This window comes from Callorhinus ursinus, unplaced genomic scaffold (genome assembly GCF_003265705.2).
Source record: "Callorhinus ursinus isolate GAN/ISIS: 27379988/994484 unplaced genomic scaffold, GSC_fseal_2.0 scaffold16, whole genome shotgun sequence".
NCBI lineage: Eukaryota > Metazoa > Chordata > Mammalia > Carnivora > Otariidae > Callorhinus > Callorhinus ursinus.
Window position 1 is genome coordinate 27,997,758 of NW_027397078.1, and position 24,485 is coordinate 28,022,242.

At 43.4% G+C, this 24,485-nt stretch overlaps 1 protein-coding gene across 14 annotated transcripts in view; it reads left to right on the top strand.

Moving 5' to 3' along the window:
• Positions 1–24,485, top strand: part of MAP7D2 (MAP7 domain containing 2) — a 101,861-nt gene that overhangs the window by 26,590 nt on the left and 50,786 nt on the right. The gene's annotated exons all lie outside the window — the stretch shown is intronic.

The window sequence follows — 24,485 nt, forward strand, 5'->3', positions numbered from 1 at the left end:
TGTGTTCTAAGAAATCCTTGCCTACTCCAAGGTCATGAAGATGTTCTCTTAGGTTTTCTTCTAGAAGTTTTATAGGTCTGTTTTGAGTTAGTTTTTATATATGATGCAAAGTATGGATTGAAGTTCATTTTTTTTGCATATGGATAGCCACTTGTTCCAGCACCATTCTTTCCCCATTGCATTACCTTGACACCTTGTTGAGTATTCAGCTGCTCATATATGTGTGGCTACATTTCTGGACTCTTCATTGTGTCCTCTTGTTCTGTGTGTCTGTTTTTATACCAATACCATACTATCTTGATTATAGGAATCTGTATTTTTAGTAAGTACTCCTAGAAGGTTCTCATGATCATGTCCATTTGGGAAACACTGTACTAGAGTTTTCTAAGGATCCTTCCAATAATGACAATCTTAAGTCTCTGTATTCCTGCCAGCTCAGCTTCAGTTTGTACCCCAACTCCTTGGTGCTTAAAGTGCGATATCCAGGAGCTTGTTCAGAATGCAGATTCTCACCTCTCCCCAGACTTAGTGACTAGAACTTGCACTCATAATGAGATCCCCAGCTGATTCCCATCAGGGTTGCACAGCACTCTCCTAGATGTAATTCCCCTGAAACAGAGCTTTCTAGCTTTTTGGATCATGAATAACTCCACAATTAGAAACACATAGTACGATGTGCCTATCGATGTAGCTGAAACAGATTTTTACAAAACAGTGACTACCCTTCCTTTATTTCTGCTTTCTTTTCTATTGCCTTTTCTTTCCTCTCTTCTACCATATTCCTCCCTCCTTCCCTTCCTATTCCTTCCTGTTAAACTATAAAGTTCACCCATTCTCAGTGAACAGTTTGAATTTATATAGCTGTGCAGCTAACTCCACAGCCAAATTCTAGAATGCTTCCATCATCCCAAAACTTTACCTTCTGACTTTTTACAATCAATCCTACACTATTTATTTAAAATACTGGTAGCTACCTACAGTTTGCAAAGAGTCCTAGACTGGAGTTGGACTAGCTCTATAATAGCAGCTAGTCCAACTCCAGATTGCACTATAGGCTCAGATTCGGCTAAAAGTAGTTCTGAACTGGGCCAATGGCCTGTGACATGACTTCCAAGCACAGAACTACTCTTACACAGAAAGTTATTTGTAGTATATTTCTGTCACATAACAATGCATCATATATTTACAAGAACTTAAACATGTAGAAATTAGTTGCTGAATCTATAAGTTAAAAGAATCTTGACCATCTAAAACCCTTGAGTTGATATGTCTACATATTTTTGAATCTAGTTGTTTGGTTGTGAGTTAGACTAACAGTTTGCAAAGAGATGAAATGATTTCAGCTGTTTTGTTCAGCAGTAGCCAGTCACATGTGTCTGAAATAATACAATTTCCAAAAATATAGAGGGCTTGATTTGTGAAGTTTTATTGTCCACGACAGGTTCTAAAACTCCAGTCCTTAAATGATTTAGAAGCCCACAGTTGAGTACATATTGTAGATTTCTGTTGTCAGTGTGTAATACATTTTCCTTTGTAAGCAATGACTTTAAGGCAAGGCCTTGTCTTTCATCTCTAGGCAACTCTTCCCACCCTGCTGCCTGCCAGTCTATTGTTCTAGAGTCAGAACGCCTGAGTTTGTATGTAGCTTCTGCTGTTTACCAGTTGTGTGCCCTCAGGCAAGTGTTTAACCTCTCAGTTTTCCCACCTGGAAAATGGAGACAATATTAGTACTTACCTCATAGATTTGTTGGGAAAATTTAGTGAGTGTAGACATGTCAAGCATTTAGGACTGGGCCTGCCATGATCAATGTTGGTTATCGTTATCATCATTGTTGTTATTATCTTTATTCTCTAAACTAGTTATTGGCAAAATCTCCCATTTAGCTATTTTCTAGGCTCCCCAAATTCCTTAACAACCAAACTTAACTCATTGCTCATCACCTTACCCCCAAGTTCTCCTTATTTTTGTAAATGATGTCAGCCACTCTTCTCCAGGCTGCCTAGGCCCAGAACCTCAGCTTGCCTTTGGTTCTCTCCTTTCCACCTCCACTCAGTTGCCTGTTTGTGTAGCATCTACCTCTCTGTGCTAGAATTTATCCTTTCCTTTCCATTCCATTCCAGTTTAAATCCTCACAAACTCTCATCTGGATTATTCATTCACTGTGGAGCTGACATAGGAGGACATGGTTTCTGTGGGCCAGGTCCTGGGCCCACCTGGGTGGGCTGGGAGGACAGGATGGGGTGCAGGGTGGGCCTCGGCAGTGTGAGGGACAGGGAAAAGGAAAGTAGAGAGAGAGCTGTGAGGAGAACCAAGCCACACCTCAGAGGCCCCCCCCCCCGCCCCGTATTTGAATTGCCTTTAGCTTTCATGTTCTTCATGGACATCTCTTTGCACAAAGTTCTTAGATCAAATAAATCGTTCGTTATCAGCTTGAATGATCACCTGGAGAAAAACTTCAGAAAGTGTTTTACCCTAATACCTGCTCTTTATCTTTGTTTCTGACATTTGGTGACCATGTTAGCTATGGTATGTATAGGACCGCCATGCCCTGTCCTGAGCAGAGAACTCCAATTTTGAAACCTCAGAAGATTGATACTATGCTTGATGAAAAAACCCAGTGCTGTATTGATGAGTGAAACCTCAGGTTGCCTTGGGAACACAGACATCCTTCCTGTTACTGTAAAAAGGAACACAGTGACTGCAGTCATGAGGCAACCTACATTTTACTGATTCTTTGTGGTTAAAAAAAAAAGTGCCCACAGGGAAACGCTATATTTTTTAATAACTCTGATCAAAAACGTAAAACTTCCTGTTAGTGCGATCAAATCAAGTAAATCCATTTTTAAAGATTTTATTCATTTATTTGACAGAGAGACAGCAAGAGAGGGAACACAAGCAGGGGAAGTGGGAGAGGGAGAAGCAGGCTTCCTGCCAAACAGGGAGCCTGATGCGGGGCTTGATCCCAGGACCCCAGGATCATGACCTGAGCTGAAGGCAGACGCTTAACAACTGAGCCACCCGGACGCCCAAGTAAATCCAATTTTTAAATGCTGTTGGATTTTACAGGGGCCAAAGCTGCTCCCATCCATCTTTCTTCTCACCCTCTTCCCTGGTGCCCCCAGGATAATTGTTGCAAGACACGAATGAACTGTTTCCATCAGCAGGGATTGTAATAAAGGGTATAATTTGTACTAATGGTCTTAGGAGGGAATTCCTTTGCCCAGTAGGGCCTGTGAAGGCCACATAAAGGCAGAGGGAATATGTATGCCTTCCCTGGAGTGGCCTGTTGAGGGGGTGACCTGGCCAAGTAAGCTTTCTCACTCCAGGTCCCCAGGCATTATCTTTGCCTCTGTTGCAGATTCGCACCATGGTTTCACTGCACTGTCATCCAGGAAAGTGGCATTGGGGCAGTTTGTTCCATAAAGGATGTTATAAAACCCTTAACAGTACTACTAATGCATTTAGTCACAGTCCTGCCTAAGGAAACGAATTGTGCTTATTGATGCTGTCAAACACCAATAAGAATTTTATTGATTCTCTATTTTTGAAGAAGAATTTTTAAAACTACTACGGATTGCTACAGCTTTTAACAAAGCTGTCCAAATGACAATAATATTTATTCTGTATTTATCATTTTCTAGCTTTGTTCTTACTGCTCTGTATTGTTGTAGCGTGAACCAAGGTGTCTACAGTGTGGAAAGGAAGACTTTGTCCTTGTCACATGTAGCACAGCTTTCTAGAGCAGGGTTTCTCAACCTTGGTACTACTGACTTTTAGGGTTGGAAGATTCACTGTGTGTGTGTGGGGGGGCGGCCTGTGTCCACTGTGAGATGTTAGCATCCCTGGCCTCAACCCACTAGATGCCAGTAGCATCCCCCTCCACCCTAGTTGTGACAACCCCAAATGTCTTCAGACATTGCCAACTGTTGCTTGGGGGCACAATTACCTCTGGTTGAGAACCTCTGTATTAGAGTATAAGGTTTGTGTAGCATACTGTTTTTAAAAGCAGTGGTCATTTAAGCATTGGTTTTGAGTCAGCTTTAATAGAAATGTGTGTAGTGACCTTTAAGTGTGACACTTTGGCTAACTTAAAATAATGTGGTGAATCCAAAACTGGATTGCTCTGATGGGTTAGCATGCTTAAATAGCAACAGTATATTGTTGTTCTCTGTTTGCAGTTTTTGCAGATGAAAGGCAACATGCATGATTTAAAAATATGTACAGGGGCGCCTGGGTGGCTCAGTCGGTTAAGTGTCTGCCTTCGGCTCAGATCATGACCCCAGGGTCCTGGGATCGAGCCCCGCATCAGGCGCCCTGCTCGGCGGGAAGCCTGCTTCTCCCTCTCCCACTCCCCCTGCTTGTGTTCCCTCTCTCACTGTGTCTCTCTCCGTCAAATAAATAAAATCTTTAAAATATGTACATCATCAGTTTTTATCTTCCTGCAGTGAAAAGGAAAGAAACAGTGACAGCCACCATAGGCAAGGCAGCTGTGCTCCGATATAACTGTAGTGCACAAAAGGGTGTTTCTTATGTGTTGTTTTGAATGGCAGGGGCTTTTTCTGTGAAACAGCCAAAGAGGAGCCTTTACATGTCCATATGCCTTGTGACTTCACTTCTCTGAAGGCCTTGTTTTACTTCACAGAAATCTTGCCCATGGGGCGCCTGGGTGGCTCAGTCGTTAAGCGTCTGCCTTCCGCTCAGGTCCTGATCCCAGGGTCCTCGATCCAGCCCCTCATCAGGCTCCCTGCTCCGTGGGAAGACTGCTTCTCCTTCCCCCACTCCCCCTGCTTCTGTTCCCTCTCTCGCTGTGTCTTTGTCAAATACATAAAATCTTTAAAAAAAATCTTGCCCAGAAACAAATACCAAGATTTACATTTTACTTTTTCTCTTGTCACTATCACATCTGTTATCTATTTTCTTTTTTTAAGATTTATTTATATTATTTATTTTTTAATTTTATTTCATTATGTTATGTTAATCACCATACATTACATCATTAGTTTTTGATGTAGTGTTCCATGATTCATTGTTTGCGTATAACACCCAGTGCTCCATTCAATACGTGCCCTCTTTGACACCCATCACCAGGCTAACCCATCCCCCCAGCCCCTCCCCTCTAGAACCTTCAGTTTGTTTCTCAGAGTCCATCGTCTCTCATGGTTCATCTCCCCCTCTGATTCCCCGCCTTCATTTTTCCCTTCCTACTATCTTCTTCTTTTTTTTTTTTTTTAAACATATAATGTATTATTTGTTTCAGAGGTACAGGTCTGTGATTCATCAGTCTTACACACTTCACAGCGCTCACCATAGCACATACCCTCCCCAATGTCCATCACCCAGCTACCCCATCCCTCCCACCCCCCCACCACTCCAGCAACCCTCAGTTTGTTTCCTGAGATTAAGAATTCCTCATATCATTGAGATCATATGATACATGTCTTTCTCTGATTGACTTATTTCGCTTAGCATAATACCCTCTAGTTCCATCCACTTGTTGCAAATGGCAAGATTTCGGAGTTTTTTTTTTGATGGCTGCATAATATTCCATTGTGTGTATATATATATATATATATATATATATATATATATACCACATCTTCTTTATCCATTCATCTATTGATGGACATTTTGGCTCTTTCCACAGTTTGGCTATTGTGGACATTGCTGCTATAAACACTGGGGTGCACATACCCCTTCGGATCCCTACATTTGTATCTTTGGGGTAAATACCCAGTAGTGCGATTGCTGGGTCGTGCGGTAGCTCTATTTTCAACTGTTTGAGGAACCTCCATACTGTTTGCCAGAGTGGCTACACCAGCTTGCATTCCCACCAACAGTGTAGCAGGGTTCCCCTTTCTCCACATCCCAGACAACATCTGTCGTTTCCTGACTTGTTAATTTTAGCCATTCTGACTGGTGTGAGGTGGTATCTCATCGAGGTTTTGATTTGGATTTCCCTGATGCTGAGCGATGTTGAGCATCTTTTCATGTGTCTGTTGGCCATTTGGATGTCTTCTTTGGAAAAATGTCTGTTCATGTCTTCTGCCCATTTCTTGATTGGATTATTTGTTCTTTGGGTGTTGAGTTTGATAAGTTCTTTATAGATATTGGATACTAGCCCTTTATCTGATATGTCATTTGCAAATATTTTCTCCCATTCTGTCGGTTGTCTTGGTTTTGTTGACTGTTTCCTTTGCTGTGCAAAAGCTTTTTGTCTTGATGAAGTCCCAATAGTTGATTTTTGCCCTTGCTTCCCTTGCCTTTGGAGATGTTTCTAGGAAGAAGTTTCTGCGGCTGAAGTCGAAGAGGTTGCTGCCTGTGTTCTCCTTTAGGATTTTGATGGACTCCTGTCTCACATTTAGGTCTTTCATCCATTTTGAGTGTTTTTTTGTGTGTGGTGTAAGGAAATGGTCCAGTTTCATTCTTCTGCATGTGGCTGTCTTCAAAATAAGCTTTTGGGGCGCCTGGGTGGCTCAGTCGTTAAGCGTCTGTCTACCTTCGGCTCAGGTCATGATCTCAGCGTCCTGGGATTGAATCCCGCATCAGGCTCCCTGGTCAGCGGGAAGCCTGCTTCTCCCTCTTCCACTCCCCCTGCTTGTGTTCCCTCTCTCGCTCTCCCTCTCTTTGTCAAATAAATAAATAAATAAAATCTTTAAAAAAAAAAAAAAGCTTTTGACCACTGGCAGCAATAAGTAGAACTTTCAGATTCATGTGCCTTTTGTTTTTCCAAGGAGGTATTGGGGGGCAGTTGGAGGGGGATGAGGTGTAGGGTAAAATTACTTTTTTATTTTTATTTTTTTAAAGATTTTATTTATTTATTTGACAGAGAGAGACACAGCGAGAGAAGGAACACAAGCAGGGGGAGTGGGAGAGGGAGAAGCAGGCTTCCCGCAGAGCAGGGAGCCCGATGTGGGGCTCGATCCTAGGACCCTGGGATCATGACCTGAGCTGAAGGCAGACGCTTAAAGACTGAGCCACCCAGGCGCCCTGTAGGGTAAATTTAACCAACAAGCTGGAGATACCTGCAAGCCTGTTTAAAAAGACAAATCAGATTGCTCGGAATGACGCTGAGTGAGGGCACACATTCTGCTCTGCTCCTGTGGTTTAAGAACAATCTATTTGAGCCAGGAAGCTGTTTCTGCCTCAAGGTCTCAAAATGTCCTTGAAAACTGTCCTTGTTTAAGAATTCTATTGTGGCTGAGCTGTGAATGTCAGATGCCAGGCTTGTATATTGGGATGGGGGTGGAGCAACCCTGTTGGGTGTGCTTTTTATTTATTTTTTTATTTTTTTAAAGGAAACCTTATTTGCTTGCTTGCTTATTTATTTATTTTTAAAGATTTGTCAGAGAGCACAAACGGCGCAGCAGGGAGAGGGAGAAGCAGGCTCCCCGCTGAGCAGGGAGCCCAATGTGGGGCTCGATCCCAGGACCCTGGGATCATGACCTGAGCTGAGGGCAGACGCTTAACCGACTGAGCCACCCAGGAGCCCCTGGGTGTGCTTTTTAGGGAATAAAGGAACAGGGGGTTATAACTTTGAAAAACCTTTTTTTTTTTTTTTAAGATTTATTCATTTGAAGGGGAGAGTAGGGCAGAGGGAGAAGGAGAGAGAGTCACAAGCAGACTTCACACTGAGCACAGAGCCCGTTGTGGGGCTCAGTCTCACGACTCTGAGATCATGACCTGAACCAAAACCAAGAGTCAGACACTTAATTGACTGTACCACCCAAGCTCCCCGACTTTGAAAATTCTTAATATGTCTCTTAAATTGTTTGTAATACAAAGGTTTTGTAATACATGGTCTTTTCCCTAGCCTCTTTATTTCCCCTTTGTATTTTGTTTTAAAATTCAGGAATCTTCTTCGAACTGCAGGTCTGACAACCACACTGATGACTTGGATTGGGTTTCCGAAGCCCTGTCAGCGGTCCCTCAAAGAGCTGGTGTAACTGGGGATTTCTCTGATGTGGGGTTGCACTACCATGAACTGAAACTGGGAATAGAGGGGCTTGGAGCAGGGAGGGTTCACTTTGAATGGTTGAAGTGTACAGCTGTGGTCGAAGTTCAGGTCTAGTGCCCAGTGAGACAGCAGAGGGGGAGCAGGCAGTCTAGGAACAAGGGGCTGTCTACAGGGAGAGTGTCTGAAGGCTCCTGCCAACTCTGTAATGTGAGGATGGAGGGACCTTAAGTACCTATGAGCATGTCATTGTGTGGAAACACTAAGGAAACAAGGACTAAATAAGGGGCTCAGGACAAGAAGCTCTCTGGCCTGCCTAGCTCATGCTCAACGGCATGAGCTCTTCCCACCATGGGGACTCTGGGACTTATGAGCAGCTAGGTCGGGAGTGGCATGAAGATTGGCCGGAAGGACCTCCAGTGATGCTCTGGGATCCTTGACACATCTTTCACTTTCATGGTCATCAAACATACACACCACCCTGAAGAGAACATCAAATGACAGTACTAATAATGGAATGTCACAGTTAATGTCTCTTTACTAGCTATTACCTGCTGGATTCTGTCCACAGTTTCAAAGAGACATTTGTAAATCTCTTATACTTTGTTGCTGAAAAAGCAAGTAAGAATCATCCTTTTCCCCTGTATTTAGCCCTTTTAACAGATGTTCAAGGCCTTTCTGAATCTTATCTAGGATGATGGTGAGCTGGGGGCTTGCATTTTCACACATAACCCTCACTGTAAACAACCACTTGTCCTGGTGTGCAACCCCAAACTCTGCCCCTGCCACACCCCTGAAGGACAGTCCTGGGTGGTTTAGGCTTAGAAATATCGATGCCTAACATTTATCTGAGCAGTACACACATGCGTGCACACACACATTTATTCACTCACTCAAAGCCTCCCCACCTCTTCTTCTCTCCCTCCCTCTTTCCCCCTCCCCCTCTCCTCCTTCCTCTCCCTCTCCATTGATGCTCCTTGATCTCAGTGGGTTTGGAACCAGGCCCACCTGGCTCCTGAGCTCTTGCTCCCAGACACTGTACCCAGCTGCCTTCTCCATACTTTCTGGGGATGGGAAGGCTATTCAAGGGTCATTTGGTCTGCAAATCAGAGGCTTACCCCTTGCTTGGATCCCTGCATCAAGTGAGCCTCTGGATACTCAAACCAAAGCCCCATGTGTCAGAGCCTCCCCACCTGTAAAGGACCTTGAGGCCAACTTCAGACACCTGGCCTTGTGTGCCCTGTCCATGGTAGAAACCTCTATATTTGCTCTGCTTTCCATGTTCACTCCCTTTTCTGGCGCCAGCTCCCAATTCTCTGTTTTTCTGTGATCACGCTTGACAGGATGGGTGGAGTCCAAATTCTTGTGACTGCAAACAGTTCTGTGATAACTAGAGACACACATGGGGGAGTGGGCATGGATGTGGACGAGAGGTGATTGTCTGGCCACCACATGGCACAGAAGGCCGGGAAGGTGGATTTCAGCATGGAACCAACCCAGTTGCTTGGTGAGCCTTGTACTTAGCTGTTGAAGGGTGGCAGAATATGCCACCCAAAATATGCCTCTTTTACATAAGGATTATTTTGTAAGGGAAGTCTATGTTTATTAACAAATTTTTTTTTGCAAGAGGGGGCGCCTGGGTGGCTCAGTTGGTTGAGCAACTGACTCTTGGTTTTGGCTCAGGTCATGATCTCATGAGTTGTGGGTTAGAGCCCTGCATCAGCAGGGAGTCTGCTTGAAGATTATCTCCCTCTGCCCCTCCCCCCTCTAAAATAAATAAATAAATCTAAAAAATTTTTTGCAGTAGAAAGGGGGCCTATACCAGGAAGAGAACTATTACCAGAGCAAACTTTTTCACCTGAGAGACATACTTGCACAGCAGGGCAACTTTTGTTTAACTAATATTTCCTCCTCTCACCTTCCATGAATTGCATCCCCCCAACAACATCTTTCTTTTGTCTATAGCTGAAGATGGTTTTTAAACTTCTCTTTGTATTAGAGGGGGTCCCAGCCAAGAACTCAGGATGGTAGAGGGAAAATTATATAGGTTTCATTTAACTAGCAAATCATGTTGTGACTAGAGTATGCTGTGCATATTGGGTCCTTTTGAAATGATATATATTTATATTAAATTTATTGTGGAAACACAGGAATCCAGGTAACTCCTGCCTCCCAGATCAAGAGCCAGGGTGGGAGATAAGTTTGTGCATCACAGTGCTCCGTAATTAATCAAGTTGAATTTTTTAGCTGTTTGCTGTCTTCTTTTAGGAACCTTTGAATTTGTTCCTCTCACTTTCTAAGTGAATTATCAGCAAGGCAGAACAAGTCTTAGAATGGAAACTGTGACTTCTTAGGAAGTTGTGGGGGTTTCCTGGGGGAATTTTGTGGGACTCTTGGGAAGACTGAAATGTAGAGGTTATGATTACATAGCCCAGGCTTGGGCCCAGTGAGCGTCTGCCACAACTTGTTTGGTCTGTGTTCTCATATATCACCAGGGGAATGGGGCCAACTGTGACTACTCCTGCTGCCAGGTGTTTTCACAAGAGCCCACATAACCCTGAAGTAGGTAGTGATGTTCCTGCTTTTAGAAGAGCAGCTGGAAGCTCTGAGATATGAAGAGATTTTACTCAAGGTCCTTTGACTGGGGTACTTTTGGGCAGGCCACATGGATGGAACCAAGAAGAAGCCCCCGGGGCCAGGCTTTACACAAGAATAGGGAAGTGATCAACAGAGACAGTGTTCCTGGTGGCTGTAGAAAAGAGCCAGGCCATTTGGACATTGGTAGCTGGGATCTGGTGTGTGTGGAAACAGGTAAAGGTTAATAATGAACCTGAAAGAGGATGATTTTCAAGGCAGGGTTCAGAACCAAGGAGCTGGCTTGTTAGACCTCCTTATCTCCTGAATCATGAGGCATTTTTGAAGAGCCCTGCAGCTTGAGTCACCCTCCCTGGGCCTTTGCAAGTGACTTCTGTTTCCACACTGGCCCTGGTGAGGCGTACCTCTTGTCTCCCATGCTGCCCTTAAGAGTCTGAGTCCGCACACTTCTTCACAGGGTCACAGTGAGAATGTAGTTGCCTGGGATATTCAGGGTTAGTCATGGCAGCCTGGGAGCACTAACGACATATGGCAGGTCACCCAGCACTAAATTTTGCCTTGTCCGTTTGTTATCATAGTTGTTGTAGTGTTACAAATAGGTATCATACAGGGGCGCCTGGGTGGCTCAGTTGTTAAGCATCTGCCTTTGGCTCAGGTCATGATCCCAGGGTCCTGGGATCAAGCCCCGCATCGGGGTCCCTGCTCCACGGGAAGCCCACTTCTCCCTCTCCCACTCCCCCTGCTTGTGTTCTCTCTCTCACTGTGTCTCTGTCAAATAAATAAAATCTTTTAAGAAAAACAAATAGGTATCATACACAAAATGCATACATTTGAAGTGTACCATCAGGTGATTTTTTTTGACAAGTGTGTACATTGCCTTCACCCAAGCCCCCTTCATTAGCATAGTAATCCTCCAACAGTCAGGGCCTTGGCAGGCAGGGGCGAGAGTTCCTGAGGTGCCCAGTGGGTTGGCCATTGGAGGCCTGGTGCGAGCTGAAGACATCGCTGATTTGAAAGCAGGGTTTAAAGATGAGGAGGGGGGGGATCAGGGGCTAGTTCTAGACTATAGTAGTAGTAGCTATTGTGGTGGTGGTAAGGGTGATAATAATGATTGATATTGATGAATATGAATGCAGTCTGAGAGCTTAATATGTCCTAAGTACTTGTATTTACATTCTTATTTAAGGACCACATCTAAACTAATAATGATGATGATGGTGATATCATTAGCTAATATTTATTATGTGCTTTTAATATGTGCTAAGAGCTTTACATATATTCTACTTCAGACTTCACATTACTCTGCAACACAGGTACTATTATCCCTGTTTAACAGATGGGGAAACTAAGGCTTAGACGCTTCCTTAGTAGTCACACTGTCAGTGTGTGCTGAGCAGGGATTTGAGTGAACCCATTTTCTTATGCTCCTTTGTGCATCCCAATAAGAATAGCTCCCAGTTTCTGGACATCTAGATTCCTAGGGCACTATTCTTTCCTTCAGGTGGCCTTCCTTTTCTGTCAGTCCTGAGTTGGTGCCTGTCAGCTTGGGAGTCATCCGGACTGGCCTCAAATCCAGGCTTTGCTACATAGCACCTGTGACTTTGGACAGATTTCTTAACTTTGAGTCTGTTTCTTCATCCATGAAATAAAGGTACCTTCCACCTCCTAGGATTATTGTGAGCATTAAATAACATTTGGAGAGTATAATGCCTGATAGGAAATAGGTGCTTAATAAACGGTACCTTTAGAAAAAAACAGTCTGGCTCATGAATATGTGTACAGTTCACGAAACTGGGCACAGTTGCATTTTATAATGTGACACATTTTCACTTGATTCTGGGGAGCTTACTGGAGTTGCTGGAGTGGGTATTCTTGGGACAGCTGATTATGTATATGTGAATATAATTAGGAAATTTACTGTTGAAGTAGTGAAGAACAGCGTCAGCATCATACAGACTTCACAATTAATGTTTGTGAGATATCGTCTACGTATTCTTTTTCTGGTAAGAAATTACTTATGCTGCTAAAGACAGGATCTCATTTCTACTTATTTACCAGAAGGGGCATGTGTCTATGTGTGTAGATACAAATGATGATTGGTAACTAATACTCTTGGCAGAAGATGAGAAATCTATCTATCTATCTGTCTATCTATATATATATTATAATTTTTAAGGAAGAAGAAAGCTTGCCCTGGTTTTAGTCTGGTGCTATTGCATGCACGCACTCTATCTAATTGCCCCGTTAGGAAAGATAGCAGGATTGGTTTTCAGAAGACTTCAGTAGTGGAAAAAGAAGAGCACTGAACAGGAACAGGCTGGCTGGAATGGCTAACAAGGAATAGTTCAATTTGTTGAGCTCCCACTATGTGCTGGGCACAGTGAAGCAGTGCCTGTGATCTTCCCTTTAACCCTCATTATGAGTAAGATAGGGACTACTGTTATCACCATTGTTTAGAAGAGGGATCTGAAAGCACTTGCTACAGGACTTCACCCTTCTGCCTTCTTCCAGTAACCCTCTGCAGAGAATTTTGTGGCATATTGCTGATGATTATGTGCCAGGCTCCAGGATGAGGAGGAGATTCATTCTCATCATTCAACCTTAATGTCAAAGTGCTCTGCTCTTTATGTTTGTTTGAACTTCACCCAGTTCTACACTTAAAAAAAAACAACTGTTCATTCTCTCTGTTGTGCAATTTCTTGTTTAAGAAAATCATTTAAGAAGGGCACTTGGGTGGCTCAGTTGGTTAAGCCTCTGCCTTCAGCTCAGGTCATGAAGTCGGGGTCCTGGGATTGAGCCCCATATTGGGCTCCCTGCTCAGCAGGGAGTTTGCTTCTTCTCCCTCTGCTCATCCCCCACCCCTGCTCATGCTCTCTCTCGCTCTCTCTCTCTCTCTCTCTCTCTCTCTCTCTCATAAATAAAATCTTTAAAAAAAAATCATTTAGGGAGTACTCTTATCACATCTGCATTTTTCTGGAAAATGTAATTCATTTAGCTATTTTAAAGGAAACCTATAGGAATTTAGTGAGCGTATTTTATAAAAACATAACAGCATAGATTTGTGTACATTCTTATGTCATTCCCTATTTCTCTACTTCTTTCTTTTCAAGGATGTTTTAGTATCTGCATTTTTAAAAAATTTATTTTGATACCTGGATGTTTATACCTTCATCCTAGTAAGTCAGTGGCTGTTGAACATAAAAGCTAGTTCCAGCCCTGCCTCCTTCAAAAGTATAAATTATGACATCATCCTTGAAAAAGAGACATGTTGAAAGCAGTGACCTGGGTGGTAATAGTAACTTTTTCTCACCATTGAAAATAGAATTTAAACCAGTTCAGAAGATTGTAGCATTTGAGAAATGGATTGGATCAGTGGTTCTTAAAGTGAGGTCCCCAAACCAGTAGCATTAGCATCACCTGGGAACTTGTTAGAACTGCAGATTCCCAGGCCCTGCCAGCCCTACTGAATCAGAAGCTCTGGAGGTGGGGCCCAACAATTTGTTTTTCACAAGCCTTCTAGGGGATTCTTCTGATGTGTGCTAAAGCTTGAGAATCACTGGATTAGTGTTTGCCCCAAAATTCTCCGGCAAGTTATTAAGGTATGGGGAGAAGTGGTATCTTTCTAAGACACAAATTGCAGTTGAAGCCACCCAGTTCTGCTCTTATCAGAGACAGAAAATGGAATTAATGGCCACCAAAGGGTCTCTGTAACCTTTGATTCTCCTGAGGTTAGCTCCTCCCTAGGTATTTGTTTCTAAAATAAATATCCCAAATAAATATTAGAAGCTCATGTGATAACCAAAGAAATAGAAACTCAGTAACCAAAAGAGATTAAAAACAATTCAGATCTTTACAGGAGATTAGCAAAGTGTCAGAGGATTAAATTCTAACCTGCAGCTCTTTGCCTATTCCTCTGGCTCCCGGTATTACACACATACATACCATACCTTCCAGGAGTTTCTTGAAACCCTTCCTGTGTTCAGCTCCCAGGCAGAATTGTACCCAGAGGCAGCCTTAACATGGCTTCTGACTCCTATGTCCACCTCTTCCTTTTCTCTTTTGTTCCCTCATACAAAAGGTTTGCTTCCCTTTCCAGTGTCTGTTAATCAAAGCTGATTCACTTCTTACAGTCCTGAAACCCTTTTTACCTGCATTATCCATTTGTATAACAAAAGCCCAAGAATTCATCCAGCATATCCGATGGGCAGATGAAGGAAGCAAGGAGGATAAAGATAGTTCTTTTTCTGGTGGAGGAAAGGGACCAAACCCCCTCATCTCTGCCGCTTGCTCGCTCATTCACTCACAGCAAGTAGAGGGTTGAATTGGGCTCCTGAGAGCTCTTTCACCCAAAATTCCATGATTTGGGATCTTGAAAGTGCCGATCATACATTATTAAATTTACTTTTCGGGGATTTTTTTGTGCATTGTACACTGGTATGATTAAGCCCTGATTTTAACAGTGTAAGGGTTGATTTATTATTCTCAGAGTGCCTTTAATGGATATGAATTTCATTTTGGAGAAAATTCAGGTTGCCAGACAAGAATCTTCAACTCTTAGTGCTGTTGGTTTTCATTACAGTCCACTGCATTAAAGCAGTCATCCTGTAGTATGGATGGATGCTGACAGGACCTACTGAGAATTGAGATTTAGTTCCATATTGAAAGAAATTTAAATAGAAAGTTTAGTGACCATATGGGATTGTAATTGTTTTTGAGATTTTAATTGAAAAAATATAAGGCAGGAATATGTCATGCTTTCTGGACAAAAACAATACCCTCATGCAAAGATGAAAAAGGTTCTAGATTCTATCAATTGATTTTCAGTTTAGACAGGTAGGATTGAAGTTCAATGAGATTTGAGGATTTAACTGTTATTTTCTAGCATATTTTTGCATACACCATTACCCCTTCCTGGAACTTTCACCTTCCTGCCCTTCATTGATCTGAATCTGATCCTACAGCAGAGTCTAGGAAAAAATCACAGTGGATTGAGGGTCAGAGAGGTAATGAGAATCTTCCCACTTAATATGACATTGGGTGTGTCACTTGACTTTTTGAGTCTCCATTTCTTTAATCCCAAAATACAACCTCCCGTAAAAATAATAGCCACTAGTATTTAATGAGCATTTGTCATAATGGAAAATTCTTCATATACATCACTTCATATAATCATAACTGTTGATCATAACACATTTACCATTTATTGGTATTTTTTCATCACCTCTTCCTTTTTGAACAAATAGCAGATATATTTCATTTTCTTTCAACTTACAAACATTCATTTTTGTTCCCCAGTTTTATAAAATATAATAAAGATCTTGAGATTATGTGGCAGATACTTCACAAAGATGTGTGTGTATATATACATATATATACATATATACATACGTATGATTTTTACATAGATGAACTACATTTATTCTCATTGTATGGAAAATGCTTGTTGGAACCAAATGTATCGTTTGGATATTTGAGAGGAAAAAGTAAAAGCAGTAACTTGGGAGACTTGGATGAAGGCCACAGATGAGATTAATTAGGCTCTGGATTTTATTTTATTTTTTTTAAAGATTTTGTTTATTTTGAGAGAAAGAGCACGAGCGGTGGTAGGGGCAGAGGGAGAGAGAGAAGCAGACTCCCTGCTGAGTGGAGAGCCCGATGCGGGGCTCAATCCCAGGACCCTGGAATCATGACCTGAGCCGAAGGCAGATGCTTAACCAACTGAGCCACCCAGGCGCCCCGGTTGTAGATTTTAAATCTCATTGTGGAGCCCTCCATAAGATGGTTTTATTTTCTTTCTGCAAAATTGTATTATTGCAATATAATTCACATAACAGTTACCATTTTGAAGTGTAAACTTTGGTGGGTTTTAGTACATTCACAGTGTTGTACAACCATCATTACATCAGAACATTTATTTTCATCACCCCTAAAAGAAATCCTGTACCCATTAACAGCCCATCATTCCTTTCATTCCTTTTTTATGACTGAATAATATTTCATTATATGGACATACCATGTTTTATTTATCCATTCAATAGTTGATGGACATTTGGGTTGTTTATACTTTGTGGCTATTATGAATAATCCTGCTATGAACATTCATGTACAGTTTCTCCTCCTCTTTTATACTTACCAGCACTTTATTGAGGGGTCTGCTCCCTGGGAACTAAGAGTGAGGGGAAAGGTATGTGATCTAGGGAAGGAAGGAAAGGAAATAAAAGGTGATGCATCATCAAGCTGACCAAGGCCTTGCAACCAAACACAGCTTGTGATGCTTGGATCCACAGGCCATGTCCAGGGAGGTTATGAATCCCAGTGACTCAGAGCAGTCGCTGGTAGAAACAATGTCAAACAATTCATCCATTGTTGCCTTCCTGTCTCATTCAGAGTGCATGCCACAGGGCCTTAACCGCTTTGTCTTCTGGGTCGTGTTTCCTGGCCTCTGCAGGATTGGCCTAGTCAATGTCAAGGCGCTAGTGTTCTTCCTTTTCAGCTGATGCCGTGTATGGGGGCTCTTCTGTCGGAGTCAGTGGCAGGAGCTGCTTCCAGGCATATTGAGTGAGGGAACTACATGGGCCATCACTAAATTCTGCCTGAGAAGCGTGACAGGTGGCTGAGGTCCAGGGTTGGTGAGCCCATGAGGCTGAGGAGTCTAGGGTGGTGCATAATCTGGGTCCCATAGGCTGAGTGATCAGAAACAGTTGCTTGTTTGCTTTTGGTTGATTGGTGGACTGGTTTTCTGGTTATATTGCTGTGAAACAAACTACACCAAGACTGAGCAGTTTATGATGTTGCCTTTTTTCTCAGGGTTCTGTGTGTTGCCTGGGGTTGACTGGGTGGTTCTCACTTGATATCTTTACTGAGGGGCAGCTGGAGGGCCAAGACGGCACACTCAGAGGCTGCGGTTGGTGGTAGCTTTTGGCTCTGCTGGTTGGAGCCTTCCCTGAGACCTGCTGTTTAACTTGGCCTTGTCATAGCGTGGGGATGTATTATAAGAGGGTGAGTTCCCAGAGCTAGCATTCCATATCCCTTTTAAGTATGGGAAATTGACGCTTCTCAAGTTTAAATAAGTGGGTCAGGTCATACAGAGACCACAGGAGTGATGTCCTTGTCCTGATGCTGTCATAGGATCGTAGGAAATGTGTGTCTTTTTTTTTTTTAAGATTTTATTTATTTATTTGAGAGAGAGAATGAGATAGCACGAGAGGGGAGAGGGTCAGAAGGAGAAACAGACTCCCCGCTGAGCAGGGAGCCCGATGCGGGACTCGATCCCGGGACTCCAGGATCATGACCTGAGCCGAAGGCAGTCGCTTAACCAACTGAGCCACCCAGGCGCCCGGAAATGTGTGTCTTAATATCCCCTCCAGGCCTGGCACATAGTAGGTGCTTGTGAACTCAGAGCATTTATTAAGTGCTTAATAAAGTACAGAATACTATGCTAGGCCCTAGGGGCTATGGGAAGAAATGGGACATGGGCCTTTCCCTTAAGAAGCTTATATTGGGTTGCCTGGCTAGCTCATTTGGTAGAACATACAACTCTTGATCTCGGGGTTTTAAGTTCAAGCCCCACATTGGGTGTAGAGAGTACTTAAAAATAAAATCTAAAAAATAAATAAATAAATAAGCTTATATCCTGACAGATGGACTGGAAAGGGGGACGGTTGGAGGGTAGAGCTTCCTGTGCTTGAGGACCATGAATGAGAGGGATCCCAATTCGAATTAAAGAAGGAAAAGGACTGAGAGAGGCGGAGCACTGATGGAATTTAGAGAAAAGATTCATTTTAGCCTTGTCGGGGGGAGCATGGGGAGCAGTGGGAAAAGCTGCTTTCCTTTACCTTTGTACTCCTTGTCCCAACTCCAGCAGTGTAACAGGTACAAAGATGCTTCAAGATGTTACTTGTTTGTATAGATATTACTGATAAAAAAGGTTTAAATGTTCTACAGATTGGGAAGTTTCCGTCAGTGGGACATAATATTCATGGCCTATTCATTCAGTAAGTATTTAAGTACCCTGTGCAAGGTGCTGGAGATTCAGAGATAAGAGCTTAGAGGGCAAGGGGCAAATGAACAGGCCCAGACCATAGCACGTGGAGCAGTAACAACCGTGGCAAAGGGAAATGCTGTGTGTGGGGAGGAGAGGGGGGTGCAGGTGGTCGATCATCTCTTTGCATTCCTTCCATCCCACTTTGTGAGCCCCACATTCTTCTGGGTTCTGGACACCCACAGAGGAGCCACAGGCAGGGCCATATACTATAGAGTCAGCACAGTCTAGAGCAGTGTTTCTCAAGATGTGGGCTCTGGACCAATAGCATCAGCCTCACCTGGGAACTTGTTAGAAAGGCAGATTCTCTGGCTCACTCCAGGCCCACTCTGTTATAAGCTCTGGGGGTGCCATCCAGCAGTAAGAGTTCACAAGCCCTCCAGGTGGTTCTCATGCATGCTCCAGTGGGAGGAGTAGTGGGCCAGGACATTTCTAAGTCTTGCTGCATGTTAGAATCGTGTGGGAGCTTTTAAAGCACTGCCACCCCATTTACACCTGAGATGTTAGGTCAGACTCTGGGAGGGAGATGCATGCATCTGTCATTTTAAAAGCTCCTAAGGTGATTCCATTGTGTAGCCATAGTTGAGAACCACTGGTCTTGATGCACTTAGATGACAGCACAAATGAGTCACCATGGAAGTGAAATGTGTCCATGTCTGCCAGTCCACAGAGGGAAGGGCGCCCCACAGAAGGGGGCTGGCTGGCACTGAACTTCTTATTTGATAAGCTCTTCGTTTCTTTTTTCTGGACACTGACTCAGTCGCAGTGATATGAGTGTGATTGGGAAAGTTACTTTAAAATTCATTTAATACAATTAATTTTTAAAAGTTGAACACAGCTGGCTTCCTCTAAAAACTTGGTATTTTCATAATGGTTATTACCAGTACCATGAATAATTTACTGATACCAGCTCATTAATATTCTAGTGGGAGAGTGCTCAGGCTAATAAAATTCATTTTAAAATTAGTTTTTAAAAAATGTGTTGCTACAGCCCAAGGATAACGGAAAGTTACTCCAAGCAAGAGCACATCAGTGAAGTATGAAATTTTATGCCATTCTGTTAACATAAAATAGTTGTTTAGCCACTCAGTATCCCTGTTTCATTCTCATTTCCATGGGATGAGTTGCCCAGGAAAAGGCCTCCGTTTTGGTGGTGCACGTTACCTGAATGATATTGTCCTGGGAAGCATTACTGCATCAGGAATGGGGCAGGCTTGGCTCTGACATGTGTACCGCTTGTCCTCCTGGGTGGGACACCTCCAGGAAGGTGTCCTCTGCTCCCTCTATGTCTTTGGTTCTCCTCCAGGGCTTCACCCCTGGACCATATTTTTTTTTAAATTAAACTTCCCATTTTGAGGTCATTGTAGATTCACATGCAGTTATAAGTGACACTACAGAGAGATCCCATGTACCCTTTACCCGGTTTCCCCCAACAGTACTAGCTTGCAGCATTATAATACACTGTCCCAACCAGAGTAGTGACACTGGTACAGTCAAGATAGAGGACATTTCCATTACCACAAGGATCTTTCATGCTGCCCTTTTACAGCCACCCACTTCCCTTCCCCCGACAAGCATAGATCTATTCTCCATCTCTTCTCATGGGGTTCAAAGATAAAATTGGATCTCTGGTTTAATAAAAGACAAGAATACCCATAAAGTATGAGGTATAATGGACAAAGGATGATTGATTGGGTAGGAAAACTAAATACTTTAGGATTTCAGGCCATACAGAAAGAAGGCTACCTTTAGGAACCAAATTGAGCGTTAACCCTTAAGTATACTGGGTCTTTAGAGGAGGTCTCTTGGTGTTGTTAATGTTCATGTATTATTTACCCTGGCTGTGTTAATCATGGTCTACCTCCATTCCTCTGGCTGTGTTGTACTAGTGCTAATAACTGGTTAAGTCCATGGCCCCTAACAAATAGGGGTGGTCTGGTTTGTGCTCTCCCCTGGGATAAGCCCTGTGCTTCTCAGCAGGGGCTCCTAGAGGATCATGGAAAGTCACAAGATGGAAGTTGGAGATATGAGTTAATTATTTGGCTTCTCTTCAAACAGATGTTCTAGAAACAATTGCTTGACAATTCTTGTAATCAGGAGAGGCCGACACTGTGTGGAGGAATGAGGCCCTACCTCAGCCTTACTCACCCAGCAAAACTCAACCCTGATTGAACTCTGAGATCTTCCTTATCCACATATGTCCCATAGCAGCTAAGTGTTAAGGAAGGAATCACAAGAGGGAGCTGCCAGACTTCTCTTTCTCTTTCAGTGCTGTCCAGTAGGGTAGCCACCAGCCTCATGTGGCTGGTGAGTGTCTGAAATGTGGCCAGTGTGCTGAGGAACTGAACTTTTAATTGCATTTAATTTTTTTAAGTTTATTTATTTATTTTAGTAATCCTACATCCAATGTGAGACTCAAACTCACAGCCCATGCAATCAAGAGTCGCATGCTCTTCCGACTGAGCCAGCCAGGCACCCCTAATTGCATTTAATTTTGATTTTCTTAAATTGAAGTAGTTGCATCTGGCTTGTGGCTGTGTGTGACAGTACAGAGACTCCAAGTTACCCATGTTAGACTGTTTGAGTTGCTTCACCCTCCTTAGTGAGGCCAAAGCAGAACTGCTTTTCATGGTTGTTCCCAACATTCTTTGGCTAACCCCCTTTCCCACCCAGCATCAGCCTCTCTAAAACATTTCCAAACCATCAGTTTGAAGAGGAAGCAAATATTTACTCTGCTTGGGCAGTGGCCGTATCTGTGGCCAGCCAGCAAGTGCATGGCTCATAGTAGTGCTTACTTGATCCCTCTCTAATGAGTTAGACTTAGACCTCTCCCCATCTTTGCAGGCTTATTCTTGGGACAAGGATGGGATTTGTTCCTTGTGTGTGATACTGAGTCACAGCTTTTCGTTCATAGGCACTAAGATCAAGCTGTTACATTTCTTCCTTTGCAGGAGAGCAGTAATTAAGAGTGTGGGTCCTGGAATTACATTCTTGGAGTGGGATCTGGCTTCTCCACTTTCTGATGGTGTGACGTCAGACAAGTTAATTAACCTCTATGTGCCTCCCTTTCTGCACCTATGAGGATCGAAATAGTCCCTGCATCATAAGGTGATTGAGTCAAGTAAATCCAAGAAGTGCATTAGATCCATAGTAACTGGGTCACCTCTTAGTATGATGAAGCACGTGATGACTATGAGCATGATAATGAAGATTTTCTGGAAAGGAAATGATTTGTAGTTGTGACTCTTACAAGTGCCCACGAGGGGGCAGCCCAAAATCATGCATATCCCTGGAACAGAGCAACTTGTGTTTGTAAAGCCTCTGGGTAATGTGGCCAGTTCCAAATGTGGTTGGCCCTTTTCCTTCAGTTTTTTTCTTCTGTTTGAAGAACACTTTCAGTGGTTCTCAGGCTGTACCTCAGATAGAGGGCTAGCCCATTAACATCTGAAGGGTGGCATGGGCAATACAGAGTAAGGTTCAGGTCCTGCTGGGATGGACAGGTTGATATGGGTGCTGACACAAGCAAGCATCCGTCCAGGGGTGCTAAGCTTCTTTTTGTAACTTTTCACACAGAAGAAATTCTAATTAGTCAAACTCTTGAGGTAGACACTAGAGCCTGAAAGTGTTTAGAGAAAAGAAAAACCTGGTTTTGTCTCCCTTCCACCGACTACATGCCTGCCTTTGAGCATTGTGTGTTCACTTTCGGGGCACTGTTGGGGGGCAGTGCCCCGAGCTGGGATGACCCAGACATACATAAGCCACCCTTGCCTCAGTAGCCTCTCCCTCCTCCCAGGGAGACTGAATCAGAGGAGAACTCTGCAGCCAAGCAGAATGAAATTAGACTTCTGCTAACTGTGTGGGAGCACAGAGCATTGTGGGTTCTGGGGAACTGTGGGGTCTTGAAGGTGGATGGGGTTTAAATAGGTGTTGGAATGTGGGAGAAGGGGTATCTTGAGCTGGAAGGTGTGTGGAAGAAACGGGCAGTGCTGATGTCAAGTTCGGAAGAGAGTTTCAGGTCAGACTTCGGGGAGCCAGCAATGATGAGTTAAGAAGTGGGCCTTCAAGTTCTTGATGATGTTTATGTTGTTGGTAGTATCATAGTTAAGAGTTAACTAAAAACAAACATGGGTAATGGCATTTATAGTCCAGATTGATTTTCTAGTACTTCAGTCTTGAGCTTTAATATCCCTGATATGTAATCCAGGCTGCAAAATCAGATGCCCATGGGGAGTTGTGACAATGCAGTGTTTATCATATCCATCCCTATCTGCATTCCTGCTGCCTATACCAAGTCCACGTCTCTGGTCTCTCTCTTGGACAGTCACAGGAACCTCCTCAAAAGGGGTGCAGGTCTACTGGGTATTTACCACAAAGATACAAATGTAGGGATCCGAAGGGGTACGTGCACCCCAATGTTTATAGCATCAATGTCCACAATAGCCAAACTGTGGAAAGAGCCAAGATGTCCATCGACAGATGAATGGATAAAGAAGATGTGGTATATATACACAATGGAATATTATGCAGCCATCAAAAGGAATGAGATCTTGCCATGTGCAACGACATGGATGGAACTGGAGGGTGTTATGCTGAGCGAAATAAGTCAGTCAGAGAAAGACATGTATCATATGACCTCACTGATATGAGGAATTCTTAATCTCAGGAAACAAACTGAGGGTTGCTGGAGTGGTGGGGGGTGGGAGGGAGGGGGTGGCTGGGTGATAGACACTGGGGAGGGTATGTGCTATGGTGAGCGCTGTGAATTGTGCAAGACTGTTGAATCACGGATCTGTACCTCTGAAATAATGCAATATATGTTAAAAAAAAGATTGCAGGAGGGGAAGAATGAAGGGGAGTAAATCGGAGGGGGAGATGAACCATGAGAGACGATGGACTCTGAAAAACAAACTGAGGGTTCTAGAGGGGAGAGGGGTGGGGGGATGGGTTAGCCTGGTGATGGGTATTAAAGAGGGCACGTTCTGCGTGGAGCACTGGGTGTTATGCACAAACAATGAATCATGGAACACTATATCAAAAACTAATGATGTAATATATGGTGATTAACATAACAATAAAAAAGGGGGTGCAGGTAACTGTGGCATCAAGGCACACAATGAGGTCAACATGTGATACTACCAGAAAGGAGGGCCTGGGCACTATGACAGTGAGTCTGGTTGTAGTAACACAGAAGCTGATTTCTCCAAGATGTGCTTGAACATTATGTAAGTAATGCTCATGAATGATTGATTGTGACTGAGTGCAGTAAATTATTTCTAATCCTAAAATTACCATGAAGCTCATTTGATCTTTGATTCAGAAAGCTCTTTATGGTCCTGTAGAAGGTGGGTGGAGATGCAGAGCTCCTGGGGTGTTTCCTGGACATTTATGGAGGAAACTGCCATCTGTTCCATTTTATTTGTTATAGATATTTAAATGACAAACAGAAATATGTTACATTTCTTCTTTTTGATTCTAAAATACTAAGATTGACATTGGAGCAAATTTAGCAGAACCAAAATCAAACTTGAGTGTTGTATTTCTCAGTGCTTACCCAAGGAGCTTGTACGTGTCCCTCAGCAGTTGGCTCCCTTCGGAAAGTAGAATGTTGACTATCTGTGTACTAATTGTGCCCACTTTTGTGCTTTTTCTCTCCCCCTGGGAGCCAGGCTTGGGGAGGCCTGGTGGGCTTTTTTGCACCCTGCCAGGCCTCCCTGGCACTTTCTGACCCCCTCCAGGTCCAGTCCTGGGGACAGAGGGAAAGGGCGTGGTTCTCCAGGATTGGCATTGGGGCCACTACAGCACAGCTTGGTGGGTGAGTGTGGAAGCTGTGGCTGCCACCCCTTAGGTCTCGTGTGTGTGTGTGTGTGTGTGTGTGTGTGTGTGTGTGTGTGTGTGTG